This window comes from Dermacentor albipictus, chromosome 3, assembly GCF_038994185.2.
Source record: "Dermacentor albipictus isolate Rhodes 1998 colony chromosome 3, USDA_Dalb.pri_finalv2, whole genome shotgun sequence".
NCBI lineage: Eukaryota > Metazoa > Arthropoda > Arachnida > Ixodida > Ixodidae > Dermacentor > Dermacentor albipictus.
The window spans coordinates 23,032,923-23,048,831 of NC_091823.1; the positions used below are offsets into that span (position 1 = coordinate 23,032,923).

Sequence of the window (15,909 nt, forward strand, 5' to 3'; positions counted from 1 at the left end):
CGTCCCCAGTCCTCATGACCTCAAGGATCGCATTCTTTCTTTTGGTTGAGCCCAACTCAATGCCCAACTCCTCACAAATTTCGAGAAGTTCCTTCACCTTGTACTTCTCCATCGTTCACACTGTCCTCCTGCTGTTTACCCTTTTTGAATATACCTGCCGTACGCTACTATAACACTACTAGTAAGACATATGCAAGTATATCACACACTGCCCTGTTTACCCCCTCAGCATCCCCTGGTTTTCAAAACACTCTTACTAGGCTTGAAACACACAAGGTTATCACAATGCAACACCAAGTCAATCCCTGAGCTACTATAACCTGTGTCAGAGAAAGTCTGGTGTTTGAGGTAAACTTCAGGCACTCACCGCGCCGAGGTAGCTGATGCCGGTCAATCCCGTAGCTGCCATCCAGTGTTACGAACTCCCAACCGGTGCCACCAGTGTTACGAACTTCCAACCGGTGCCACCAGTGTTACGACATCCAACCGGTGCCGCCAGTGTTACGAACTTGTACCGCTGCACCACGATTACGGCTTTGTGGTCCCGTAGCGCTCGTCACCCGTTTCGTGACAGAGCGTTGGTAGCGAAGACTCCGAGCCTGGCGTCGATGAGAATAACAAAAGGGACTTTATACATTATATACAGGTTATCATACAGGACATGAACGGGTCGGCACTGGGGCCGAGTGCTCACAACAAACGCGACTGTTCTCGCACGACGACGTCCGGCGAAAACGCGTTACACATCTCACCCCAGTCGGGAGCGACACTCTCTCCCGGTGGGGTCGGCAGATCCTGTTTTCGAGCGGCGTGTCACTGCTTTTATAATCCCCGAGGCCCATTGTCACTCAAACGGCCCAATACAAAGTCAGCACACGACGGTCGTCCGAGGGGTCCAACCAGCGACCGCGCTGGCCACCCGGTTCAAAGTTCGCGCGCGCGGTGACCTCCAGGCAAGGGAGGTGCGGCGCCGGGCTGTCGGGCACACGCGGACACGTTTAAACACGCTGCTTCGCCGAGGCTTCTCCCGCACGAAGGCGCAGCATCTTGTCTTGTGAAGGGAGAATTGTGGCGCTCGCAGGATAGATTCTGCATCTTGCAGATTCGGAATCCGGGCTTGTGGTAATGGCACAACAACATTTCGTTGTCGCGCCGAACGCTGCGTTGCTCGACGCTCACCGCGTCCGATGCGGGGGGCGACGCCGCGAGCGACGGCGCTAGTTGGAGCCCCGTTTCTTTTCTGTCGTGACGTCACAGTGTCACGTGGTATTCAAGGCGACACCGCCGCGCCTGAGGAGCTGGGTTGAGCTCTCGTAATATGCTTCGCATAAAAAAGAAAACAACGTGGCCTGCTGATGTGTTCTTGTTTGGCTGCCTCGCGAACAGTCGTCGTGCTCTGTTGGCTCCGCTGTTCGATCAGCCTGTGATGCAGGAATCGGCGCTGTGCGTGTCTACCCAATCTAATGGCGTCGTGTAATTATTGCTTATGCCACCGCGTCCCCGCGAAATGAATCGGAAGATAGCATCGCCTGTGATTAGGATTTTTTTTTTAGCCGGCCTTTATTTCGCGAAAAACCGAAGGTTATGTTTACCATGGAGTGCGTGTAGCGGTCCGAACGTAATCGGGATGAGGTCACATGTGTTTTACACCTTCGCCGTACCGATAGAAGAGTTATGCCAGAGATTCGTTGTATGGGCACAAGGCGGACTTTGTCTTGTTTTGCCGTTGCTATTTTCGTATCGTCCGCTCTGCTTGCTGTCTGTTCTCCGATTATCAGTGACCTCGTTGTGATAACCGTTCGCGTTGTGTTTCTACCGCTGCCTTTCGATGATTTAAGCACTGAGCCGCTTTGAGGCGAGGTTCTTATTTGATTTATGAGGCTGTGATTGAAGCATGTACTGCGTACATGCTTCGTTTATAGCTTTTCCGATTATTCGTTAGTTTCGGTAAAATTAGAATGCGTACAGTAGTACAGTACCTCCACTATTATGAGCATCTTCAGAATTACAGCGTGGTTCTCCATTTAGCCATTCTGTAACTACGATATATCTTTTCTCCGCTCAGTTAGTTGATTATCATTCGGAAGAGCGCACATTCGCTCTTATTTTTTTTAAAGTGTAGATTAGTCATATTTGCGTTTCATCTTCCGAGTGTCGACTTCATCACTATGGTTACCGCGCAAGATGCACGCGCGCGCACGCATGCAGTCTGCGCATGCGCAATACCATGGCCCCATGCGCTAAGGGGCCCCAAACGCTTGCGTCTCCTTAATCTAAAACTCTCTACTGATACTGTGTGCTGAAATGATGGTGATTAGGATGATTGTTCGCTCCGTCATAGTCACGAAGACGCACTTCGTTCCGGATATCGTAAAGAATTCCTCATATACATTCGATTTCTTCAATATACCCAGCTTCACTGTATCAGTAAAGAAGTACAAAGGCGCCTGTCGAAATGCAATTGGGACCGGCGTTTCCTTCCACTATAACCATTAGTTCTCTATGTGCGGGTTCACTGTAAGGAATTTCGATTGCCTGAGTAGTCGATGAAGCTGTTCTTCCTCATCCGTCCTGGTTCAGCTTTTCCGGTTGCTTTGCCCAGATTTCGGATTTGTTAGCCTTGTTCGTTGCATCCTCTATTCCTGATGACCGCCTTCGGCAGCTTGTACTCCTTGGAACACGTTAGAGATGAATGTATCCTTGCCTAGTGACATTCGTGCCCGCTAGCCTCCGTGTTTATCTGTAGAAAAATCATTCTCCTGCGTCCTCTGTGAACCCAACCACAATGTGCACGTTCGTGTGAACCTTTGGTTTCACAATAACTCAGTTTGACGCTTGCACTGGTGACGAACGAGCGGACGATGTGATGGGGTGGCACATATGCGCGGAAAGGTCGTATACAATACATTTGAAGCATTGTTACAGTCGTTGATACATCGTCCAGCAGTAGACGCTTGTGTCTAACTTTAAGGCTAGCTGAGAAAAAAACAAACAAGCAAGAATAATCAGAGTATTAATGCCGCTCATTTTACGTCCTCGCCTCCGTCTCACAGCAAATTATCTACACTTACAGTTATTTCTTTTTAAATTACAAGGCAACGCAACAGTCATCAGCTTCTTTTTGCGATATGATCCTTCCCGAGCGTATCTCATGCCGATTGCAAGATCTTGCATACTTTGACTCTTTCTTCATATTTTCACGCCGGTGCAGTATCATGGCGAGTCCGTTGACAATTCAGATTTTCGGGAAACAATAGTTGAATCACGTAAACAGTAAGGAAAGAACTGGGGAAGGGAGGGGGGGGGTCGTTTTTGTTGTGTGACGACGACGTATAGTCAGCTCTAGGCAGGCGTGCTTCTAAACCACAGGAAAACCTCTGATCGTGTGGATTCATGGCGTGATAAATGAAGCATTGGTGCCGTAGGGGTGGCGCCCTTTTAACAGCCGAGCCGTTTCCTCCTTCCTCCTGACACGCAGTCCCTTGTGTGTGCACCTCGCGAGGAAGGCGTTGCTTGCGGGTCATGGACTCATCGCCTAGCGGGAAGCTTACGCCAGTGGCGGTTGTGTGGGAGTGGGGGGGGGGGGGGGGCGAAGAATACGCGTTCTCCCCTGGCGGTCTGCCCGCTTTGTCGACCGTTTTCTCCCGTCGAGGAAAAAGACGCGGCCTGTGGTGCTCGCCGGCTGCTGGCGTGGCGCGACCTTGACCGCCGCACTCGTGCTAGAGTGCGCCGGCTGTGCCACTTTATGGCCCGCTGCTTGTGGACGAGGCAATGCGGTCGGTTCCCCCACTTTCATGAAATGTTTCGTTCGTTGTATTCCGCTTAGCCCGCGATATGGAGTCGTTTATGGGCGGCGCGATTTAAGATTTCGCGCAGATTGTTTCCCTATTAAGTGCAGTTATGAAGTGTCGTCTCAATAGCAAGCAGACGTTCTTAAATCGTGCCACGAAGAGCAGTCTCGTATCATGGCATAATCGAAAATATAACGAGTGCAACACATTTAAGAAACGGGAACCGACCGCATTGCCTTGGCGTTAGCCGACGCTTGATAATCCAGAACGGGCGCGAAAGATTGTGGTGGTGCTAAGAAAAATTATCTGTTTATCTCTTCCCCAGCGTACCTGTCTAAAGAATTACTCTCCGCTGAAACACGACAGCGTACAGTCCAATTCTCTCTCCCCCCTTGTTTTCTTCGTGGTTCGGGCCTGTCGTGACTTCGGCTGAGATGATTGTACTCGCCGGCTACATTCACTGAGGCGCTACACCTCAAACTTCTGACTCCTTGACAAAGTTATATGCAGGTTAATTTTCAACGAAGCGTAAATATTTCCGCATACATCTCAGTGAATCAGTGTGTAGCTTATCTCTGAAGTTACTTAACAGGACAACACGTTCAGCAAGTCGCAAGTTTCCGACGTATTCGTCTGCCCGTTTCTTTTCAAAGCCCGGCGTTCTTAACACTGCGTTCACGCGCGGATGCTTGGAGCTGATCGGATGCATGCGGTGGTATTGCGCATGCAGGTTAGGGTGCACAGTCTGGTAGCAGCGCATGCGGGCATGCCTGATCAGAGCGTTTCGAGTCCCGCGAGATTAACCATTCGCATGCGACTGTGGGCCACCTGTTCGCTCCGTTAGGCGAGCTATGCGCAAACTTTTCCGCGTACCTCGCCTCCTGTGTTAGCGAGCATTCGACGAGGAAGCTCGGGGTCGTGTCTGGGGAAGTCTGTGGAAACCAGGGCAGACGGTTTCGGTTGCGCAAGTTTTGGGCGTGCGTGCCGACACGCGGCAAACGTCAGCGGCATGCCCGCCCGCTGGAGCTGCTGGCTGTAGCCGGCGCCCGTTGCGACATTTCCCGTGCCCATTCTATTAGTGCCGCCTGTGCAGCCGGCCGGCATGGCGGGGCCTAACAAGCGCACGCGCTGCAGACGCGCCCCGACTCGAAACGTCGTGGGCGTAATGGAATTGGTCATTGTAGTTGTGGCGCTGCGATCCAGCCCGCGAGGCCCGGGGTGTCGGATCTGGTCCCGTGCCATTTCGATCGAGCGTCGTCGCGCGCAGTTGGCAGTGTTCGCAGCCCGCTGAAACACGAGCGACGGGCGTTCCGCTGCCGTGCAAGCGGCAGGCGCTGCGTCGCTCGGTGGCGTGTGTCGCGTGTGCGACGGAAGGGAAAAAGAAAATAAGACGTGCACCCTGGTTGCCGAGTGGCGTGTATCGGCTCTCGCGGGCCACGGGGCCAACCGAAGGGCGGTCAACCCCCAAACCTCGCGCGCGCTTTCGCTCCTCGCCCTGCGTCGCAGCCTCCCCTCCCCCGCTGCTCACGCCCGGTGTCTGTCCTTCCTCTCCTCCCCGCGCGCTTTGCGGGGCGAACCCTTTCCGGACCCGTTATTTTTGTCGCTAAGCCTCGTGTGCGACTACGTGGCAAGCACCGCGAGCAGGCGTTCGTTGGGGCTGGTGGCCGCCTGCGCGCGGGGACGGCGCCGTTCCTCTCTCCCTCGGCGTTGTTTACGCGCCGGGGAAGTGAGCCGCCCTCCGAATCGCTCTTGCCCGCGCTGAGCCCTCGATCTTCTAGCCCTACCTGCTTGACGCGTGCGGTTGGTTGTTTCGCTGGTGTACGTGGGCTCGAGCGTCGTCTGGGCAAACGGACGAAGTGACGGCAGAAACACACCCCCACCCAAAGCAGCCACGATACCTCCATTCGGAATAGTAATGAACAGGTTAGAGAGGCTCCTTCTATAAGTAGCGATTAAGTTAGAAGGGCCTTGCAAGACACGAAACGGGTGAAAGCAGCAGGAGAAGATGGAATAACAGGTGATCTAATCAAAGACGGAGGAGGCATATTGCTTGAAATAGATCACATCCGTGTCGTCAGTCAGGTAATCGAGAAATCCGTAGAGTACAATAAGCCTCTTTATGTGGCTTTCATAGATTACGATAAGGCATTTGATTTAGAGATACCAGCAGTCATGGATGCTTTACGCAATCAAGTAGCACAGGACACTTACGTAAATATTTTGAAAAGTATATACAGAGATTCCACAAGAAGGAAGATACCTATAAAGAAAGGGATCAAACAAGGAGAGAGACACAGTCTCGTCAATGCTGTTCACTGCGTGTCTGTAAGAAGTATTCAAGCTATTAAACTGGGAAGGCTTAGGAGTAAGAATCAACGGCGAATATCAGCAATCTTCGATTTGCAGATGCCGTTTTCCTGTTCAGCAATACTGGCGACGAGTTACAACAAATGATTGAGGACCTCAACAGAAAGAGTATAAGAGTGGGGTTGAAGATTAGTATGCAGAAGACAAAAATAATGATCAATAGCCGGGCAAGGGAACAAGAGTTCAGGATCGCCAGTCAACCTGTAGGGTCTGTGAAGGAGTACGTTTACCTAGGTCAGTTACTCACAGGGGACTCTGACATATGGGGCGGAAACTTGGAGCCTGACAAAGAAGCTCGAAAACAAGTTGAGGACCGCGCAAAGTGCGATGGAACGAAGAATATTAGGCGTAACGTTAAGGTACAGCAAGAGAGCGGTGTGGATCAGAGAGTCAACAGGGATAGCCGATATTCTATAGTCGGATACAACTTTAGAAAAAAGGGGGCGTTTACTCCTCCGAGGCGGGTGCACCAATGGGCGCGCATTCTGGACCGACGTCATGCGCCGGACGGCCGGTGACTTCGCCGCTTCGGTCATCTGGGCGGGGCCTCCCCTTTTTTCTAAAGTTGTATCCGACTATAGTTGACATTAACAGAAAAAAAATGGAGCTGGGCAGGTCATGTAATGCGTATGTTAGATAACCGGTGGACCATTAGGATTACATAATAGGTGCCAAGAGAAGGGAAGCGCAGTCGAGGACTGCGGAATGCTAGGTAGGGTGGTGAAATGAAGGAATTCACAGGGTGCTATTTGGAATCGGTTGGCGCAGGACAGGGGTAATTGGAGATCACAGGGAGAGGCCTTCGTCCTGCAGTGAACATAAAATAGGCTGATGATGATTATTATTCTTGGGGAAACACTTGTCCCGAAAAGACGGGGACGTCTCCTCTGCATATTTTGTAATTGTTTAGTGGATAACTGGCATATTCTCTGCAGCAACAAATACACGTGCATGCTTCACGTCTACGTGCCATGAGCTGAAGTGAATATCTTTTTCTGATCAACTTACCCTGTTCCTACTCATGTCTTCTCGTCTTTATTGCGATTACATTTCTTTTTCACCAGCAGTCCGGCACACCGAATTTTTTCATTGTAATTTGCTTCATTTACACAAGATGTCACGCCTCGTGGCTTGGGTTAGATACAGTGACGTACCAGCTGTATATGATCATGGGTTGTGGATCATGATCATGCTGAGAAAGAAAAAAGAAACTGCAGTTACACACAGCTAGTTTTCTAGGTGTAACCCATGGGTGCGAATAAACTTATGTACACAAGACGGCTGATGGCAGACTTGTGACGTCACGAGCCTCTCCAGGCGGGGTCTTTTGTAGAACACGCCGAAATGCGCCATTAATTATACGGCTTTTACGTCCCTTTCATATATAGCCACATTGGTACCAGCCTTTCATGCAGGCATCTTAAGGGATGGTCACAAGCCGCCGGACGATCCCCATAATCCCACCGACGGCGCTTGGACAGGCGCTTTCTGTCGTATGTTAGCGCCGCCCTTGATCGCGCAAAGCGGGGGGAACGTTATCCGATGGCGTCGAGGCAGTTCTCTGCCCGCGCAGTGAGGCGCGACGCGTGGCGGCACTGAGTCTCTCTCTTTAATTGGAACGACTCTCGGAGGCCTAACGAGGGCTGCGGCGACGGGCCCGACGTTCTTGCGCACGCGGGCCTTGGCGCGCGGGCGTCACGCGCCCGGCGTGACTGATTGTCGCCGGCAACAGATGTTTCGCGTGCTGCGCCGCGAAAGGGGACGCAATGAAAAGGAGCGCCGGCGGTGCCCGAGAAAGCCGCGCGCTGTGTGTGCATTTATTTTCCCTCCTGTCTGCAGAACGCGCTGCGCCCTTCTGTTGGCGCGACATCGAACCCCTGGAAGCGGCAGGAACTGTTTCGCGCTCTAGTCGAGGTGGTAGACACTTGCGAACGGGTGGTGTAATGTGCTACTGGAATCTGGCAGTGCTACCCGAGTCAGGGAAAAAAGGTATTCTGTTGTCGTTTAGCGCAGCAGCAGCTGAGCAACAATTTGTCCCGAATTCGCAGTTTTATCCATAATTGGAATGAATATTTGCTGAATTTGCAGTACATATCTTAATTGTCCAACTCGTTTCCCGAGGTATACTGACGAAAAGGATGCCGACGTGCGCATAGCTTCTCCGACCCCTATCGTAGTCTACCTTCACTCAGCGGGAGACTTGATTGCGGCGTAGATTTGCAGCTTCTCTACAACACTAATCGGTTGCCACCGACTGCTTTAACAGCGTCTAAACTCTAGGCTATGGAACCGTCAGGCAGTCTAACGTTCTCGCGTGATGCGCTCGCAGTGTCCGTTGATAAGCTCGCATTTTTTTTTTTGTACGCTGGGCGTCACAGTGCCTTGTCAACTGCTTTTGTGGACAGCGACATGCATCGCACAATCCGAAGTCCGCGGCATTCTAAAGGTTGACGCCGCTGACAGCATCTCGCGCCGCCGCACGTCACCCATCCGATGCGAGGAAAAGAAGCACGGGACGACGAGCTTCCTCCCCGTGAAACCGGTCGCGGTTCCAGGAGGGAAGGCGGCGCTCTCCCGGAACGACGCGGCGTCTTGATGCTCCAGCGCAGCCGTGCCTGTCGAAGGCTTGAATCGTTGCGAAAAATCGGAACGCTAAGTTTAGGCACCCAGCTGGAGCCGCAGCTCACAACCGCCGCTCCTCCCTCAGTCGGCTAGCTGAGCACGCCTCCCGGCAAACGGCAGCCGCGTTGGAAAGCTGTTTTATTCACGCTTGGTGGAAATTCTTCGCGAGTCGCTCATTGACTCCGTTAACGAAGGGAGGTCGGCTTCGAGAACGCATTGTGCAAGCATGAGAGGAAACGGTCGACTGGGCTGCGGTGTTTAACGAACTGGAAAAATGAAATATTAAAGAAAAGAGAAAGTAAAAAAAAAAACATATCGGGACAAGTGGATATAGACAATTCTAATGAAGGGGGAGGTTCGTCTGTTCGCAGAGAGAGTCGATCGATTTCGGTCTGGGAGGAACATCCTCGTTAAAATTTCAAATGCCGCTCCAAAGTTTACTTGTGCGCGCTCGAACGTCATGTACGGAAAGTCATGCCTGCGTGCATAAAGATAGGAGGAAAGCACCCCAGGCACTGTTACATAACTACTGTTTAACGAAGTATCTAATCTTGTAGTAAATAAAGAGACGAAACATGTCGTGCTTTCCGGTCGTTCCTTATTGTTATTGTTATCCTAAAAACCCTCTCTGGGTTATTACGTAGGAGTGGGATGAATAGAACACTTCTCACAATTTGTGTCATAATGGCGGTTCGCACATGTTTACACACTGGTTAGCGATACAAAGCGCTGCTGCAAAAAAAAAAAGAAGAAGAAAAAGAAAGAAAGAAGAAATTAGGGTGTGGTACAAATTCCGTCGCACTCCACGATACGAAAAGAAAGTTATATCAGTAATACACAATGCTTAATAAGATATTTCACAACGCAATACTGCTACAGAGCACTATAGAAAAAGAAATTATCGCATAGTTTAGATATGTTAGGTACATTAGAAATCGTGATGCACAAAGTCAGAATAATTTAGTTCTTGGAGAAAGCGGATGAAATAGAAATTGGCAGTATCTACAAAGGCACTTCACATAATTGGGATTTCGTTTTTTATTGCAGAGTTGTAAACTTCTTACTTCAGTCCTTGAAAATTTTCAATTTTCAGCGCCTCTCCTAAATAACCATAAATTGAAAATCCTGTTGATGCAGTTATAACATCCTAACTTTTCCTTTTAAATATAGCAAACCTTGTGAAAATCAGCGTGGTGGTTGCCAAGCAAAACGATTTCTTCGTTCCCATATGTTTTTAGGTGAGAGCTCCCGAGCTCAAGCTTCCTCTTTCAGTTTCGCTCTTTCAAGTCCGTTTAGGCCGTCAGGCCAGAACTCAGTTAGTCGAGAAGGCGCGAACACCTATACAGAGAAGAAACTTTTTGTACTCTTCTCAATTTCATTGGCGCCATCCTGATGTTCCGCATGCTCGTCGTCGGCGGGGGCAATTTGATGCGAAGGTTTTCCTCGGCGTAGTTAGGATATAGAACGCGGCGGCTTGGTGCGTACGTCGGCGTGGTTAGCGGTAACGAGACTCCTTCCCTCGGTCGTCGTCACGGGCTTGTGCCCAGATGGTGTCTCGTTCGTAGAAGCTCCGACGAAAGCGGCGAGGGGAGGGGTTGACGGGGGGCGCACTCGGCTGAGGTCTCGGTGACGACTGGGTGCCGTCGAAACGAGCGACGTTATCGCCTGCCTCCCCCCTCCCCCCAGTACCTGCGTCACGATGTGTGCAAGATCGCCGTTGCGTCCGACTCGTATACTCGCGGGCAAACTGCTTCATCGTCGTGCGGGACGGTCCTGCTGCGGGACAGAATATGACCGGAGTGGGGGTGGCGCCGCCCTTCTTGTGTACAGACCGAAAGCGGGCCGCCGTGCTGGGGCGCCGTGACTCCCTTCGATTGGACAGCCGCATGTCTCTTGCGTAGCGGAAGCGATCGGGCTCCGAGTGAATCACAGCCGAAGAAAGAAAACAAAGCAGGCGCGTGTTGGCTCGTAGCCCTCCAGGCGCGCCGTGTACGACCAGTTAGAACTGCCGGAGAGATGAGGCACTTTCACGGTCGGCAAAGCCCCCTTCGCGCCTTTTCCTTCTCTTTTTCCTTTTTGTCTTTAGTAGGCGATGTTTATGGCTAAAACACGTCTGGCAACTTCGGCGTATACGGTTATTTGAAAGCCAGATGCAATTTTGTGTGCGTGGTGTGACGGCGAGGTTTGATATCCCGACGCCTTCGGCAGGCCATTTCAATTCATTTCGCTCTCGGAGGCATTCACGCGTTGCTCGTGGCTGCTCCCGCTCGAAACCGCGTAGGTGTTTACACGCACTCTGCGTGTCCTCGACCTGACCTTGCATGGCGACCTCTCGCGGTTTCCATTGGTGAGGATTGGAAACTGTGGCGTTTGCCGCCAAGTGTCGTGCGCGCGGGTGCCCCCCCCCCCCCCCCCCCCCCCCACCGGGCCCTTTCCCGTCCCGTCGGCCATTTCTTCTCGCTGCTCCGGGTCGACCTTGGGGCTAGCCACGCATGCGAGACCGACGCGAAGCGGCTGCGGCCACATTCTGCGCCTCTTTCGGCTGTATTCCGCGCCGACGACGTCACTCCGCCACAATACGTGGGACCGGCGCTTGCTGGGCCAGCTGCGCGCTTGGACGTCGGCGTGGTCGACGTCTTTCGTAACTGGCATCAACGCGAATGTCCGACGCTAAATTGACTCATGAGTCGGCTTTAGTTTGGACCTGCCACCTGTAGGGTGCTTCAATTTTGCTCAGAACTCTATCAATAACTTTCAATAAACGAGATACCGAAACCGAAACGAGTAGCTGCTTCGTGTGACGTCGCGAGGAGTCGGCTTTAGTTTGCGACCCTCGTAAGTGCGCCCGTCTATTAGCAAGCGCCGCCATTCCGCGCTGTATCGCCCAAATTGGCCCGCAACGTTTATGCGCCGATTTTTTTCATTTTTTACCATTACTACTACTTCTCCCTTTCATGCGCGCTCGTGCACTCGACGTGACGCACAAAAATCCATCGTCCTTGCGACTGGTTCGCTTTCGCTCGTCAGCTCCCTACCTGCGCGCGCCGCCCGACGCTAATGGATCGTCTAAATGCGGCGCATTGGGACCCGGCGGACGGTGCCAATTATTGCTGTTCATCGGCTCGGCTTGCCCCGCACGGGCTTTGCTTTATTGATTTGCAGGCTACGCCGCGCTTGGCCGATCGCGGCGCGGGAGTACGAAAGGAAAACGGAACGAGAAGAAGGGAGCCCTGTACGCGAGGGCGGTTAACGGAAGCGCAGCGTGGCTTAGCAGAGCCTGTTTGGATGCTCTCCCGTTTTCGCGTCGTTTGTGTTTGTCTCGCGCATGTCCGACAAAGCCGATATAGCAGGCAGTCCCTCTCGCTGCGAGCGCAGCTGTGTCGCTGGGGATGTTCTTTTCGCACTCCTCTTGACTACCTGCTTGACTCCGACGCCACCGCTCACATCGAATAATATGTGTCGCGTTAACCCTTTAAATGGTAGCTCCGGCGTTCTTCTTTCTTTAAAACAATATTAGGATGGCATTTTCAAATGGCATTGATGGTCCTGCCACCTGTAGGGAGGTTCAATTTGTTCAGAACTTCATCAATAACTTTCAATAAACGAGATACCGAAACGGAAACGGGTAGCTGCTTCGTGTGACGTCGCGATGAGTCAATGACTTCTGATACAACACTATCGTAATGTAAACACGCAGGACGCGTGCTAAACACGCAGTATAGGTGGTGCTAACACCACGGAAGCGAAGCTGATGATGTCTCCTGACGACGCAGGTAGCTTTTACAGATTTTCCGAACTAGGCAGCGGTGATTTCAGCGACAGTGGGGTGTAGTCTCTGATGTCGCAAACACAGGGTGGCCAGTAGAAAGTCATGAGTCGGGAACGCAACCAATCTCTAAAATTCATTTTCAGGAAGACTAGATGACTTGCAGCCATATATTTGGCGCAGATAATCAGTATGAAAAAGAGAACATATATTCGACATTTTAGTAACATCAATGGACATCGAAAAATCGCCGGATTTGCCCCTTAACCCCCAATCCCACGCTGTACTCGCCATGGGAGGTTGTACCAATATCGCCAATGACGAGTCACACTCGTTCAGCTAGATGTTGTGCTTCTCCTACTTCCAAAGACGAGTTACGGTTCGCATTGAGGGAAAGCTGCCCTCAAGGTCAGTTCTTTCTTTTTGTGTAATTTCGACCAGAAACTAATCACGAACAAAATTATGGCTGCATAAAAACAATTTGGTACCATGTTACTGCAATTAATTTGGTGGTCAAAGGGTTAAGGCCCTCTTGGTTAGCTGCCGCGAGTGCATAGCTTCCATTTTACAGAGTGGATGTGGTGGTGGGCGGGATTGCCGTGCAACTTTTACGTCTCGTTATCTTTCTTCTTTCCGTCTAGGTCGTCTTGCTTAGCCCCGGCAAAGTCGTACTCTTCGTTGGTCATGTTCCATTATCGTCAGCGCGTCCTTGTTCCGTACACATCGAGTACGCCGCGCTTGTGCGAGGCTTGTGTAAGCATCGCCGTATTGTGATTTCGCAAATCGTGCTAGTCGCTGTGATAGTCTCCTGTAGTAGTTCCTCTCCTGTGGACGTTGAGTTAGGCTGTTGCTTTGCTCGACTTGGTGCAATAGAATTCCGTGCGTCTCAGTGATGTAAAATCTCAATACTTTATCGGCTTGCCTCGGTATTGTCATTTGTGTGTGATGTAAAATCTCAATACTTTATCGGCTTGCCTCGGCATGGTCATTTGTTTTGCCATTCGGCAGACGCCGGCAATTGTTTATCTGGCGTACAAGCTCCTGGTTAGTTAACGAAAAAAATCTGAAAAATCCAAAAAAGAGATTCGATAGCCTTTAATTGTCCCCCGTTGCCTCGTGTTTCCTGAGTTTGTGATGCGGTGTGATCCCTAAGCAGCGTAGTTTCTAAGCGCATTCTGGTTCGAACTGTTTCACAACTCCGAACTCGTTGCCCACTGTATAGGCGAGAAACTGTGCCCGTGTTGGGGTGTCTTAGAAGCGGTTGCTGCCTGTTTTATGCGTTGCATATTGCAAATCGATCACTCAGTTCAGCCCTTGGGCGCGGTCGGGCAGCCACCATTGAGGGTATGAGCCATTGTTCATTGCTGCGCGTCTCATATGTGGGTCTATTCTCTTTTAAGTTGGCTATGTTTGTTATTAAGTTGCTTCTATTTTTATGCGTTGCATATTGCAATCACTCAGTTCAGCCCTTGGGCGCGGCCGGGCAGCCACCATTGACCTTTAGCGCAACCACGTGACGTGACGTCACGACAGCCGGAGGAAAAGCTAGGCCCCAACTCGCGCAATATGCAACGCATTCTTGGCTTAACCAAGCTAAGCCTGGCCATTTTTCTTTATAGCTTATAGGGATGGCTTTGCACACCTCGCGTCGTTTTGTCTCATTAGGCGAATACGCTTCGCCTGCTTGATACCTAACTGTTCTCAACCAACTTGAGTGCATCAGAATTAGCAAATGCATAAAAATGAAGGTGCGAGCAAGAATTTAGAAAAGCGCGCTTTACCTTATACCGCTTTCGTGGTATAGGGTATGTATAATGTTCCCACTCCTTCTATAGCCCTATATTGGGCTGCAGTATATGTAAATATGTACGTGTATGTAGAGCGCGCGCGTTTGGCGCCTGGCTGCTCAGGCGGTGTGGTGGAATAGTAAAGGCTCAACCACACCGGCGACTTGACGAGGTCGCGCGAACATTTGCGACTCGCGACAAAAAAGCGACCGAAGGCGACTGATGTTCACACCGGCAAGCCCGGCTGAGAGCGACCACAGCATGTGACCCGCAAGTCGCAATCCCTGAGATTATCGTTCTCAGTGAGAACTCTTGGAATCTAGAATGGCGTGCACTTTGTATTTGCCGTGACGCAGGAGGAGGTCGGATGTAGACGCATGAAAGATCACTTCCGATGCGCCGCTGATTGGTTTATTAGTTTTGCGACCACGGTCGCGCGACTGAAAAAATCGAGCAGCGTGCGACTGGCCCAGAATGGTCGCTTTTTGAGAAAAGCGACCATTTGCGACCATTTACGACTGGTCGCTTTGCGACCATCTTGGTCGCGCGACCGCTGTCAGTCGCCGGTGTGAATGAGCCCTAACACTGTGCCGAAACCCGCTCAGTAGGCCGAAAGTGCACTCTCCGGAACACCTAGCTGTCGCGTGTTGCTTGCCCTTTGTGCGCCGCTAATTCTGCCTTCGCTCTCTGGGTCAACTTTGGTCGGACCCGGGAATATTGTAATGAGGCCAGTGGACTGGCTGGCACTTCCTTTGCTGTTGTAGCTCCTATATAGTTGGCCAACGCGACCCATATAGCATTCGGCGACATGCGCAAAATTATCGAGTCGGAGTAGCGGCGCTCTCTTTTTGTCTGTGTCCGGCTGACGGCAAACAAAAGCATCGCCTTATCGGGGAAATATTGTTCCCCGAGGGAGCTCCTCCCCGTATGCGTGACCGCGCGGCGGCGTTTTTTTCTCTTTCTTCTTTCTTTTTTTTAAAGCTGAAGTCGATACGAGGCAGCCGACCACAATAAAGGCGTGTTGCGCCGTGAACGCAGGACCGGTCGAGAGAGAGGGGGGCTGGTGGCTGGCTGTTCAAACGGCGCGCTGCCGCTCGGAGTCCAAGATCGCGCGCACGCAAGAGTCCCTCGCGTGCGGCGACTTTGTTTCGACTTTGCCCGCATCCTCCGCTCGCCCCCGTCGGCCGAGGGGGAAAGTGAAACGCGTACTCGGCGAAAATGCCGCAAACGTGGAACGGAAATGGCACGGACAGCTCTGCAAGATGGCGTTAATCAATGTGGGCTCCTTTTCCATTTCGTCCCTGAGCGTTCGTGCGTTGGCTCCTAGGCGAACTGGACTCATTAGGAGAGTAATTAATGCGGGCAACTCGCGCGCGGCGCGTGGCACGCTCGGTCTCCACGCGGCTGACGTGTCCGCTCTCGTTCGCCATGCGTGTGACGCTGATGCGACCGGATAGGAGGGGGGAGGGTCGAGGTGCGGGAGGGATACTGAACTGACGGCCAGCCCAGTTTCTCGGGGCGTTCGTTCTTTTTGCTGGTTCACTTTGGTTGTTTGACCGGCCTACCAAGAGTCGTT

At 51.8% G+C, this 15,909-nt stretch overlaps 1 protein-coding gene across 3 annotated transcripts in view; it reads left to right on the plus strand.

Moving 5' to 3' along the window:
- The window catches only part of LOC135903897 (AF4/FMR2 family member 4-like), a 209,078-nt gene that overhangs the window by 162,517 nt on the left and 30,652 nt on the right, over positions 1-15,909 (plus strand). The window lies entirely within an intron of this gene.